Raw genomic sequence first — 14,285 nt, forward strand, 5'->3', positions numbered from 1 at the left:
GAAACGGCGAGGTTGGCACAGGATAGAATGGTGTTTAGGGCTCTTGTACACAGGGTCGCTATGAGGCGCAAGTGACTCAATGGCACATAACAACAACAACAGCATATATAGACATACACACAAATGTTACTTGGTTTAAAGTCCTAAAACATGCTAGTTAGTTACAATATGGATGTTGTTGTTAGATGCTGTTGAGTCGAGTACAATCCATAGCCACCCTATGAAGAGTGCATCTGAACCCTGTCTCCTGTGCCATCTTCACACTTCCTGACACACAAGAGCTTATTGTGGCAGCGACTATGTCAATCCATTTGGTTGAGGGTCTTCCTCTCATTTGCCAACCCTCCACATTTTCAAGCATTATTTCCCTCTCCAAAGAATAGACCCTCATAGCAACAAGCCCAAAGTATGAGGCTAAGCCTCATCATCCTTGCCTTCAAAGAACACTCTGTCTGCCCCTTCTCCAAGATATATTTATTTATTCTTTTGGCAGTCCATGGGATGTTCAGTGCTCTTTTCCAACACCACTACCCAAAGGTATCAATTCTGTTCTATCGTCCCTATTCACTGTTCAGATCTCAGATGCACAGGAAATAGTCAGAAAGACCATGGCCTGATTCAGACACACTTTAGTCCTCAAACTGATAGATATCATTATTCTTCAATAATTTGGAGAGGTCTCTAACTGCTGACTTTTCCAGTACAATGCACCACCTTGTTTTCTTACTGCTAGTACCAAGTGTGTTAATTGTAGATCCAAGTAAGATCAAGTTGTTGACAGTTTCAATCTCTTCTCCAGCCATCATGATGTTTCCTATTGTCCCAGTGGTAAGACTCTTTGTTGTCCTGGCCTTGAGATGCAATCCATACCAAAGGCTGCATTCCTTGATCTTCTGCAATAAGTGCTTCAAGTCCTCCTCACTTTCAGCAAGCAAAGTATGTCTTCTGCATAATGCAGGTTATTTATGAGTCTCCCTCCAATTCTGATGGCACATTTCTCCTCACGGAGTCCAGCTTCTCAATAATTTGCTCAGCATACAGATTGAATAAGTATGGAAAAATAATACAAACTTGACAAATTTCCTTCTTAATTGTAAGCAATGTAGTGTTCTCCTGCTCTGTTCACACAACAGGTATAGATTTCGCATGAGCACAATTAAGTTCTGTTATTCCCATTCCTGTGATAATCCTTGCAATCAAATGCCCTTGCATAGTCAATGAAGCACAAATAGACATTCTTCTGGTATGCTCTACTTTCATCAGCAATGATATCCCTGGTGCCACAGCCTCTTCTAAATCCTGCTTGAACTTCTGGCAATTCCCTATCTATATACTTGTTCTGGCCATTTCTTAATGATCTTCAGCAGTATTTTGCTTACATGTGATATCAGTGATACTGTATGATAGTTTCCACACTGTTGGAATGGGAATAGAAACAAATATGGGTCTTTTCTAATCCATTGGCCAGACAGCTGTCCTCTAAATTTCCTGACATTGACTGGTGAGTGCATCCAAGGCTGCATCTATTTTTGAAACATGTCAATTGTTACTCCATTAATTCCTGGGGCTTTTATTTTGCCAGTACCTTGAATATAGTTTCCATTTCTTCCTTCATTACCATTGATTTCTGCTCATATGGCACTTTCTAAAAATTTTCAGTTCCAATCAGGTTTTTTTGGTACAGTGAGTCTGTATATCCCTTCGATCGATTGATTGATCGATCAATAGATAGAAAATTCTTATTAGTTTACTTACAAAGGTTTTATACATTGCTTTTCACACCAGACCTTTGCCATTTCCTTTACCCACTCCACCCTCTACCCATCAAATTGTGCAACCCTATGACTACCTCCATGCCCATCCTAACCCACTGCTCTTACTTTCCCTCCCTTGGATCCTCATACACTTTTCACTAGTTTACTATTTCTTTTCTCTTAAATTTTATTGTGGTGAAAATGCATATAGTAAAACAGCATTTCAACCATGTCTGCATGTACAATTCAGTGGCACAGACTACAATCTTCATGTTGTACAACTATTCTTACTATCTTTTTCTAAATTATTCCATCACTATTAACATAAACTCAGTGCTCCCTAAGTTAAAACTCTCCTATTCTCCTTGGTAACCATTAATCCTTGCTTTCCATATATTTGCTTATTGCATCTAAGTATCTGAGACTGATGTATTCAGCCTAGCATGACAGGTTTGTATTGGTTTGGGGTGGGTTGTTTTTTCTTCATATTTTGTATTTTTTTATTGTTAAAAACATGTATGGGGATACAAGGGGGTTTGGAGCAGAAGAGTGAGGATGGACAGGGATGAAATAACAGGGCTGCACAATTTGGTAGCTGGGGGGAGTAGGCAAAAGAAATGAGAAAGATCCAGCAGGGACTAGCAGAGATAGGGTAATGGTAAGCATAGTCCAATTGTGATTTTTTTTTAACAAAGAAATAGTCTTCTTCATTTGTGGGTTTCTCATTGAGGAACGGGGCACAGACTCTCTGGCTTCATGCTGAACAGGGGTGTTGATGTGAAGGGGGAAGGGGAGCCCACTTTAACTACTGGTAGCCCTGGGTTGAAGCTACATGCCTTCTTGTTCTGTGAGGAGATATCTTCCTGATGTTTATTGCCCTCTGGACTACAAAGTGTTTGCCAAGGTGGGATGGCTGGCTGAAAACTGAGGTTCCATCCTCCTTCTCTTCCTTAGCTGGCAGTTATATTTCCCTTTTGTCTCTGAACTGGGTTCAGGGTTCGGGTCTGGAGTAAAACTCAGTGTTAAGGTTATCTGTAGGAAAAGAAACAAATCTAGAGAGAACAAACTTGTGTGTTACAATTACAAGGGCTATGGAAGTGTTACTTACAGGTTTACTGGGGAAGAAGGTGGAGGAAAATGGCTTAAATAAAATTCATTGTATACCCTAGGCAATTTTTGCCAGCGGCCTGAAGGCTCTTTCCAGGGTCCAGACTGCACACCCCAAGCGTCGAATGGCTCTCTCTGGGGGCTGGACAGCACACCTCAAAGGGTCAAACGGTTCACCCCAAGGGTCAAACAGCTCTCCCCTGGGCTAGGTGACACACCTCAGGGGCTGGGCGGCAGAACCCATGGACCGGACAGCATACCTCCCTACCAAAGCCCCCACACACACAAGGTCTGGACCCTGCACCTCACTAAAGACCATGGCCAGGGACAGCACCCCCAGTTCTAGTGCTGCCACCATTGCTCCCCTCCCCTTCACCAAATGGTCAGACTGCAATTAGAAGTAGACATCACTACACTTCCTCTTCACAAACGGAGAAGGAGCTCTGAGATGGTGAACAGACCCTCCCTAGGTCTAAACAGTTCTTGGCAGCAGTAGTCAAGAAATCAAAAGATTTCTTGGTGTACTGAGGCGATCTCTAGTCTCTGATATGTTGTTAAGTGTCATATAGTCATAGACAACTCATAGTGACCCTTATCAGTCCATTGTGTTGTTGATCTTCTCTGGTTTGTCCAAGGAAATCATCTACACTCACAGTGAGTTGCTTTCCCTTATCAAGTCCCTCACCTCCCGAGTCTACATGGCAGCAGTGCTGCCTCCCTTGTGCAGGGGGCCCATGGCTGCTGGCATCTGCAGTTGCTGGCCATGTGGGGGCCAGTGCTCACTGCCCGGACCAGGCCAGGGGGGTCTTGGCAGCCCCATGGGGTCATGAGGTTGGCAGCATGAGCTTGGCAGCAGGCAGCAGGAGGAAGTGGGACTCACCCTTGTTCCTCTGAGAATCCCCCATCCTCTGGAGCTTCCCTTTTCTTCTGTTCAGCGCTTCTATTTCAGCATGTTTTCCCTTTGTTTTGGCTTTCTGACATTCTAATGCAATTTTCAGTCTCTTATTAACATCCATTTTGGTTTTTTTCTTTCTCTTGTTTTGTAATGACCTTTTGGGCTGTTCATGCATATCCCACTACTCATCTGTTCTTCAATCATTGGTGTTCAATACTTCAAATCTATCCCTAAAATAATCTTGAAATTCACATGAATAGATTCCAGATCTGCCAATATTGTCCTTTTCCAACAATCTCTTCCATAGATGTAGTCAATCTGATTCCAATGTGAACAGAGGCACATTATAGTTAGTTTGCTGTACTGAGATAACTGATGGGTTGCTATGATACCAAAAGCAGTGCTACTAGTGTGTCAAATGCAAATATGGATAAACCTTGAGTCTGACCACCTGTTGGTAAATAAACACCTCAGGAACTCGTGAGCACCACTGGAATAGAAAGTGAAGTTAACTTCTAACCAGCTGCTCTGAAAGATTTCTCTATTCTCCTACTTTATAGATAGATGAGCTCCCTGGTACCTAAGTTTCAAGCAAGGGAAAAGGTTACTGCTGGTAGATTGACAGAGACATTTTCCCAGTAACTGACTGCACCGTTTCTCTTCTCTACCATCTTCCATACAGAGGTTGGGGCCGATGAGGATGGCCCACTTCATAAATGAGGGCCACTTTTTCTGTGCTATCCATCAGATGTAATAATTTCTCCAGTGGTTTTCCTGAGCTGTGTTTAAGTAATGGCTTACTTCACTGCATGGCAGATAAACAAATGTGAACATACAAATATTTGAAGTGAATTAGGTTGGGGTAGGTAGGGAATTGTACATTACTTGTGCACATTTTCAGCTGCAATAGCCAGAATCGTGTATTTCCTTAGGGTAGAACCTGACAGTTTATCACCTCTTTCTATTCCTGTGCATCTATTTCATCTCTAATGATACTAACTGGGGGCTTATTTGCATTTACCACACATTACCACATCTATCCACTGACATTTAGGCACCAGCAGACAAATGGAGCTATAGCGAGCTTCAATTGTGCAGTGCCTCATTGCCTGAGGGTAGCCTATGTTTTGTTAAGCTGGGATGGAACTGTCATGAAAAGGATACCACAGACAACCTGTTAGGTTTCAAAATTGGGGAGATTCTCAAGAAAACAGCCAAGATAAGAAGTATCTTTGACTCTGTGGGAAGGATTAATTGAACATCTACTGTATGCCCACTGCTGGCCCAAGCATGGAAAAGACCCAGGTTGGATTCCACACTCCAGGACCAACTGTCACTTTACAGGAGAACAATTATCTAAACACAAAACCATTATAAGTGAACAATATAAGATTCAGGGATATGTGTCAAAATTCAAACTCCCTGCTGTAGGGTTGAATTGACATAAAGCTAACCCTTTAGCAAGTTTTTGGAAGGCAACTATCTTTCTTCCAAGAGTTGCTGATATACTTGGCCGGCCAGGGGTGCTGCTTCATGGTTAGCAGGGCAACTCCCTACAGCCTTCACCACAACTCCCTATGGGAGGTCCTATGGCTCTGTGTTGTTATATGTTGTATGTTGTTGTTAAGTGCCATCGAGTCGTAGAAGACTCTGTGACCCTACTAATGAAAGAACTGAACACTTGTGTAACTTTTATGTTTTCTCCACATTCAAGAGTTTCTGGAGGCAAGCCATTTTGGAAGTGGATGCCAGTCCTGCTTCCAAGCTTGTTTTAATCAGAGAGCCCCATCAAACGCTGTCCAGCATCGATAACCATTATCACATTTGATACATTAGTGTTTAGCATCACAGCAACCAGATTATGTAAACTGTGTGGGTGTGCCACCTGCTTTGTGTATAGTGTATGTTGATGTGTGCTACTGAGCTCGAACCAACCCATGGCTAACCCTCCAGCAGGTTTTCAGAAGCAGTTTTATTTGCATAGTGGAGTGTCTTTCTCGTGCAGAGTTGCTGCTGGTTTCAACCGGCTTACTTTCTGGTGGATTTTCAGCAGCAGTTCATCGCACAGGAGATTCTCAACCTTCTGCCCCAGAGCAGCAGGTAGATTTGAACCACATGCGCACCTTTGGGATTGAAGCACTGCTTCTTGCCACTAGGCCGCCAGAGCTCCATATATTATAACTATTGTATTTACATTAACACTCACGTACAGACATAATTCTAAATGGATGTAAAGAAACTGCTATCATTTAGTTTCAAAAATATACATCCTATGAACTACTGATGTTGAGTGCATCCTTGAAGTGTTCCTGAGTTCTCAAGTTCTGTTTCTCTGTTCTTTTGTGTTTTGCACTTGGCATATCCCCCGCCCTGGCCCAGCCAGCAATGTGACATAACCAACCCTCCCCAAGGAAGGGGCTGTGCCATGAACTTGGGGAAAGGGTGGAGTTCAGTGAAATGAAAATGAATCAGCATTGTGTCTGGCGCAGACTCCTGTAAAGGATTGAACCTCAGGGCTCTAGTGCAAGGCACCAGCTCATCAGGAAAACACAATCAAGGTGGCCGTGGAGTGCTGCTCCTGGAACTCTATGCTTCACACTTTCTGTGCCTCGGTGCTTGGGTTAAAGTCAGTTGTCTCGTCTGTACACCTATGATTTCAAACATCGATGCTTCCGAGAGCCAGTGATTTCTGAGAAGTAAGAGAAGGTGCTGTTAGGAGGCCACTTCATGGCTATAGTGTGTCCTTGGTAGAAATTCTGGTTCCTGCTAACTTTGCAGCTGGCTTTACCTGGATCTGGTGATGGGGCAGGTCTGGACTGGAGTCAGCCAACTCTGCTTGAGTCACCTCTCAGACATCCCGTGTGTGGTCAGTGCTGTTGAGGGTGGTCTCCATGCAGGGCTACAGGCAAGGCTTTCCAGAGCCCCACAGGCCTTGCACAGCATCTCAGGTGACAGATGCCCAAAAATAATATTTTGACTGAATCTGATTCTCCAAATATAGCACTACTTCAGGTTTATCACAGAGGGTACCAAAAATACTCAAACGAAGCTCACTCCCTTGCAGTTGATTCTCACTCAGGAGGACCCTGCAGGTTTCCCACACTGTGAATCCTTCCAGGAGGAGACTGTCTGCCTTTGGATTCAAACTACTACCCTTTTGGTTAGCAGCCCAGGACAGAGCCCAATATGCCACCCAGGACCCTTCAAAAAGAAGCCAAAAAGCCAAAGGGGTTCGTGCCAGGTAAAATGAAGCCAGGCCATTTTTGTTCAGTGAAAGGAAACATTTTCTTAATTTTAAGAATTCACAAAGTTGTGCCTGTAAGGAATTTTTTAGCGAGATAGCTTTGCACAAGTTATCCTTGTGTATAAAGTCCACTTACTGAAACAAGATCCAAGTTTCAAACCAGTGTCTTTTAGATTGTTCTTTTTCTTTGTGCCTCATCCCACCCTGGGGATAACAGCCCAACCCACTGCTGTGGAGTAAAGGTCAACTCCTGTAGTACCCTGCACTGGTTTCTGAGGCTGTCCATCATTATGGGAGGAGACTGCTCATTGGGGTTTTGGAACTATAGACTGTTCAACTGGCAGCCTTACATGCCACTACAACACCAGCACTCTCTCTTCCCTCCCTGGGAATCAGGTTTAAAACAGGATTTCCCACAGAGTTTTTATTGCTCAGATAATATATATTCAACCATCTCAGCTCAAACATGTCATCATGAAACAATCTCACTGTTACGGAGAACATAAAGAACCCATTTGGAGTAGAAAACTGTTCTTAACCCCTCAGCACCCCCAAGTAAAGGGCTTTTGTGTCCTGGGAACACTTTGCACTTAATTGCATTACAAAATGGTACACACTGCAAGTGGATATTTGTAAATTGGTCTGGTGGGTGTAAATCAGAAGACGGACAGTACAAAAAGCTACTGCTCACAAGATGAAAATATATAGATGCTGAGCTTTTAATAATTTTCTAATAAACCCACTGGGATTTGGGTGAACATGAGATGATGAGTTCATTCTGAACTACACTGCATGTAAAAGAATGAAAACAAAACAATCCTTTAAAAATATTTCTTAGCGAGTGTCTGTCCATGTCTTATCCCTGAGCCTTGTCCAGGCTAGGCTCACTGACCTTCGGCTTGGGGCTGACACACAGACAGACAATGAGCAGCAGGGCTGAGACAGGCATGCCTCCCTCCCAAGATAAAAGGCCTTTTCTTTTTATTAGTGTGTGGAGCCCCCTCTGGCGGCAGGAGCTAAGAGTGCAGACCAGCATCCCAGAGCTCCGTCCAACTACAGATGCTGAGGAACTACCCCACTGAGTTTCCTATGCTGTAATCTTTGTGGAAGAAAACCAAGTCCATCTTCCACAGGGGGGCTGTAACATTTTGGGCAGCCTGCGTGCAGCACCACCAGGGCTGCTTAACATTCCCAAGCTATCTAAACACTTCAGCTCTCCAAAACCACACAGGAGGTCCTTTTTACTGTACATTTACTCTATGCCAGGTGGCCACAGGTGCCTGTCACCTCAATCTGAAGCACCACTCCCTCAGACCCATAGCAGGCTTGGACAGGGGTTTTTTGAGAGAGCTTTAAGCTTGTGCTACTCATTCTGTTCTGCAGGTTTTATGAGGCTACTCTGGAACAGAGTAACAGAAAACGGAAGCAAGAAAAATGCTGGCATTATTTTTATACAAAATATGTAGCTTTGGTTTTTTGCTTCCTAGATAAAAAGGCTCATTTGTCTACATCCCCTTACTTAAGGGACTCTGGACACTATCTATAATGGGAGCAAGCAGGAATGTTGCTCAGGAATAGGCTACACCCATAGCCAAAGCCACGAGTTTTGGTCTAACTCTGAAACTTGAACCTATTTTGCTGTGGCTTAATTATATTTCAAGTTCCAAGAGGCTGGACCCATGTCTACTGTGTTCACTATTATGTCCTACTATCACACACTGTTTAACATATACGTTCTAGATACTGGTCAACAAACAAGTACCATGGTAAATTATTGTTGGCAGCCTAAGGAAATCTTGGTTTTTATTGACATCATAGGTATACTGCTGTAATGGCATCATTTAAGGAAATGTGTTGTTACTCAAATTCAATGTGTTTTTAATGTGCTAGAGAATAGTAATTCAATTTTATTTTTTACTAAAAAAAATGTACTTTTTAAAGAACAAAGGCAGTATAGTTCTCATTATGCAAACGTAACCTGAAAATAAATACTGCAGCTCTGTCCTTGTCATTTGTATGTGTACATGAGATAATGCAGCAAACACTGGAGTCTCTCGATAACTCAGGGGCCATGTGGGGAAAAGGCCCAGACGGTGGTACGATTCCGTAAGATTCTCCTTGTCTCTCATTGCCATCAAGAGTTGGAAATGATACACAACTGACCCTCCAGCAAATATTCAAAGGCTGTAAATCACACGGGAGGAAACTGTCTTTCTTCCTCCATGGAAGGATCTGTATGTCTTGCTTTTTGAGCCAGAAACACAACTCCTAGTGGGTTAACACCAGGTCATCTGAGCTCCCTACACAATGACAAGTCAAAATAACTCTGTCACAGTGCCGAAAAGGCGGCAGAAAGGTTGTGCCCTGTATGCACACTGTATGCACTTTAGAGCATACTGCATATAAAAGTCAACTGTATAATCCAGTTTTAATGTCAAGATTAGAAATGAATTTTATTAATTCGCCTGCCAACCTGTGTTGCACGACACATAAGGTAATGGGAAAGAAACATCAAATGGATCAAGACAAGTTTTACCCTTCTCAACTGTTTGTAGGTTATTGCCACTATTTTTAAAAATGAACTAAAGTAGTTCATAAAACACTAATTTTAAACCAAAATCCCACTGTAAAAAAACATTCTTGTGAAAATGACAGTACTGCCAAAGGCAATTTACACTTTTGATGCAATCCCAATCCTAATACTAATTCCATTCTTTAACGAGATGGAAAAGGCCATCTCCAATTTCATTTGGAATGGAAAAAGGCCCCGAATAAGCAAAGGACAACTTTAAAAGAGACAAGGTAGGAGGCATCTCACTCCCCGATTTCAAATCCTACTACACTGTTGTGGTGGTGAAGACAGCATGGTACTCATACAATGACAGACACATAAATCAATGGAATAGAATTGAGAATCCAGAAATCAGCTCATCTACCTATAGTCAACTGATTTTTGACAAGGAGATGAAATCAGTTAAGTGAGGAAACGACACCTTTTAAACAAATGGTGTTGGCAAAATTGGAAAAATATCTGTAGAAAACTCAATCAAGATCCACACCTTACTCCAATACACAAAACCCAACTCAAAATGGATCATGGATTTAGGACTAAAACCAAGGACTATAAACTTCATTCAAGAAAAGCTTGGAAGAACTTTAGAAGTTCTAATCCACATCAACAGTCTTCCAAGCATCCTGAAAAATCTACAACCAGGATGTGACCTTCTAAGAATCAAATCCCTATGCACATCCAAAAACTTCTCCAACAGGATTAAAAGGGAAGTCAGAGACTGGGAAAAAGTATTTGGTAATAACATGTCAGATAAGGGACTTATATCTATAATTTATAAAATAACTCAAGCACTGCAACAAGATAAACAATCCAATTGAAAAACGGGCACAGGATATGAACACTTTACCAAAGATGACTTTCAGATGGCAAACAAACACATGAAGAAATGTTTAAAATCCATAGCTCTAAGAGAGATGCAAATCAAAACAACTGAGATAGCATCTCACCCCAAGTAAGAATAGCAAAATTTAACCGAGTAGCAAACATCAAATGCTGGCGAGGTTGTGGAGAAACTGGAACCTTTATTCACTGTTGGTGGGAGTGTAAAATGGTGCAACCACTATGGAAGGCTGTATGGTGCTTTCTCAAAAAGTTACAAATAGAAATACCATTTGACCCAGCAATTCCACTACTGGGAATATACCCTAAAGAAACCATAACTGCCACCCAAGCAGATATATGTACACCCCATGTTTATTGCAGCTTTGTTCACAATAGCAAAAAGTTGGAAACAACCTAACTTCAACAAATAAATGGATAAAGCAGCTCTGGTATATTCACACAATGGAATACTATGTTGCATTGAAAAACAAGGAACTCATGAAATATTATACAAAATGGATGACCCTGGAGGGTATTATGCTGAGTGAAGTATCTGGAGCGTTGCTCCTGTTGTAAAATGGGATTGACATCAGGGTTGACAGGAGACTGAGAAAGATGGAATAAATAATGTATATTGCATTGAAACAGATGAGGGAGAGAACTATTTCAAAGCGATGTACGATTAGGTATTATTATCATGACAGGAGTCCAGAATGAAGGCTGCATAGTGGAGTGGACTTAGAAAGAGGGGTTGTACAACAATGAAAGAATTTGTCTTCTACTTTTCAAAGAAGAGAATGAATTTAGGGGGAGGGGTGGGCAGGGAGAAAAAAATGCAGCAATGAATGAATAGAAATCCAAAGTCGCCGTAAACCTTCATTAAAATTAATAAAAAAAAACCACCAAAGAACCCCAACATTCTTCATCTTATAAACCTAAATTTGTCCCTCAAAATAGTAACTATCTTCATGAAGAGAAGTTCAAGCTTAGAAAACATCACTCAAACCCTATTAAGGCAAAATGTTTCTCATACCTCTCAGAATGTTAATAGCTCCAAAGATGAACACGCTGGGGTTATAAAGCAGTATTAACACAAGTTTTGGTATACCAGAAAACAAGGGTGAAGAATTCAAACACGATTAAGGAGTTAACGAGTAGCAGAAGTCTTTTGTCAGTGAAGTGGAAAACTTTTCTAAGATTCTCTGAAAGGTTTAAAAGTTCTTTGATAAAGGTTAATTCAGACGTGTACCTAATTTAAACAAAAACAAAACCCAATATTCTTATTTTGAAGATCTGAACTGAAAGGTTCTAAGAACCAACAACACATAATAAATGTGATTACACTGAAATGTCCTAAGACAGAATCCCTATCTCAAGGGATACTAATATGAAGATGGACAGTGACAGCCTGCCCATCAGCTTGGTGGAAGGAAGGCCTGTTGGTCTGTGCTAGTCAAGATGACAGCCAAGAAAACCCTGTGGAACAGTGCTACTCTGTAAGACATGGAATCGCCATAGGTTTGAAGCATTCAACAGTGAAAGTTCAACAGTGAACTTTGGCCTTGGTACAATCAGCAGGGGTCTTTGATCTTCTTTATGCCATGATCTAGCTCTTTGCTTGCACTTGAAATTTGAGAACTGAACTGAAATAATACTTAAGTTTTAATGTTGCAATGAACATAAAACGATGAAAGAATAAAGATAACGGATTTTGAAAAATCAGCAATTTTTTAAAAAATCAAAGAACCTTGAACAAGTATTTTGAGTAATCCTGATTATTCTAGCTGATTTCTATTGTTCATATCACTTTGATAGCAGACTTTTGCATATCATCACATTGTTCAAACTCTAAGCCCATCCATATTAGCCATACACTGTCTCCTGCTTAGAGCCCTTAGTCAGTTGTTGACCTGTGGTCCAAGGACTCTGCTAGAACTGGAAGATGAAGATAGTCCCCCTTGAGATAGGAATTCCACGTGTCATTTATTAATCTTTAAGAGGTAAATTGTAAACATGTACTTATTAAAGAAAATGTGTCTAATTAGATCATAATCAACTGTCTATTATCTTTTCTAATTGATCAAAGCCCTGCCTATTAGAAAAGACAAATGAAACAATTATCTTTATTATTACAAACGAATGACTGGAAAAAGCTAGGTAATAGTTCTATTATCGAGACTCACTGAAATGGCATTATTAGTCCAGTGTAATAACTCTGCCTGAGAAACTGAATTAAGGACCAGAGAAATAATGGAATGTCCCCCAAGATTATAGAAATACATTTTACATGTTTTGATAACTATCACCCTTAAAGTAAAACAATTTAAAAAAAATCCTCCAAAGCTGAGGAACATATATCACCAAATAAAACTCTCTGGTGCTTTCCTAGTGTACTGTACTGTCTGAATGGCATGGAATCAGTGTTCAGATTTGCATTCCTTTGGACCGGCCTGCAAACAAAGTTCCAACTACCACCAGAGTTACTTTAAGTGGAAGCAATACTATTCTCACAGGAGAGATGTAAAGAAACAAAAGTGCCACCTGTTTCTATCACATTATAGCTTACTCCTCTACAAGCAGTGCAGCAGGGATATCAGAACTCACACAGGAAAAGTCAAAATTCATTTCCCTCAAATAGGGAGATTTTGAACTCTTTAAGGTTGTGGCATTCATTTTTCATATTAAACACTTAAGAATATTTGCACATAAATATGGCTAAGATTATAACGAATAGCTTCATAAATATGTCTTAGTCACCTGCTATTCAACCAAGCTGGGTGAAAAAAAAAGAATTAAACAATAATACTAATCATACTGGAGTGAGTTAAGAGAATTAAAATCTTCAATGTAATTTACTTCTCTATAAAAAAGGCAAAGTGCAAAACCGTTTATATGATAAGCCCCTATTCGTGCAAAATAAAAAAAGCTATATACATTTCTAAACATAAGAGAAAATTACAAAAACACATAAAGGCATTTCTAGTAAAACTGAATAGTGAACAAGAACAGGCTGGGGTGGTGGGGGAGGGGAATCCCTACTTTTTACTAAATGATCCTCCATCAGGTTTCTGAGATTGTAAATTTTTATGAGAGGGGACTGCTCATCTTCCTACCATGGAGAAGCTGGTGGATTCCCACTGGCAACCGACTGGTAGCCCAATATGTCTCTCACTGTCTACACTACCAGGGTTCCAATTTCTGTTTAGAGTTATTGTCATCTTCTTTATTCTTTTTACAGATAATGGAATTCAAGTACTAACTGATACTACTTTCCTAAAAGATCTACAAAAGCAAACAGTCAACAAGTACTTTAAAGTAAAGATGAGAAAATAAGTATGCAGGGAAATGAATGGAAATGAACAACCAGAATGGAAATGAAATGCAAACAATGTCACCGAGCAGTCTCTGTACAAACTGCTGAATGAGATCCTAAACTACTGTGTAAACCTTTATCAAAAACACAATTAAAAATATTTTTTAATTTTTTAAAAAAATTTCCAGATATTTTTAAAACAATGTTTTAGTATTTTTATATCTGTAAAATTAATTCCATTTCAATTTTCTATAAATAAGTTCACAAAAAAAATTTTCTACCACACACATTAGAATGCCAATTTTTCAACAAAACCAAGTCATATTAGATATATAATCACAAAACAAATCATAACACTGGGGGGGGAATAAAATTAAAAACATTAGAAAAGGTAATTCAGTTTTTAATTTATTTTCATCTTTTTTTTTTCTTCATGATCCAGATTATTTTAAAATGCAAAAAAATTAACTTTCCATGATATGTCAGGGACTGGCACTAAAAAAAAATTTTCAAACTGCAAATGAGTTATACAAATGAAAATATCAAATGGAGATCCAGTTATCAAAATGAAGCCACTC

The 14,285-nt window shown here is 40.3% G+C and overlaps 1 protein-coding gene across 1 annotated transcript in view; it reads right to left on the minus strand.

Moving 5' to 3' along the window:
- LOC102845350 (actin-related protein 3-like) overlaps nucleotides 1-14,285 on the minus strand; it is a 105,656-nt gene that overhangs the window by 58,176 nt on the left and 33,195 nt on the right. The window lies entirely within an intron of this gene.

This window comes from Elephantulus edwardii, unplaced genomic scaffold (assembly GCF_000299155.1).
Source record: "Elephantulus edwardii isolate Elephantulus edwardi_28Jun2011 unplaced genomic scaffold, EleEdw1.0 scaffold00160, whole genome shotgun sequence".
NCBI lineage: Eukaryota > Metazoa > Chordata > Mammalia > Macroscelidea > Macroscelididae > Elephantulus > Elephantulus edwardii.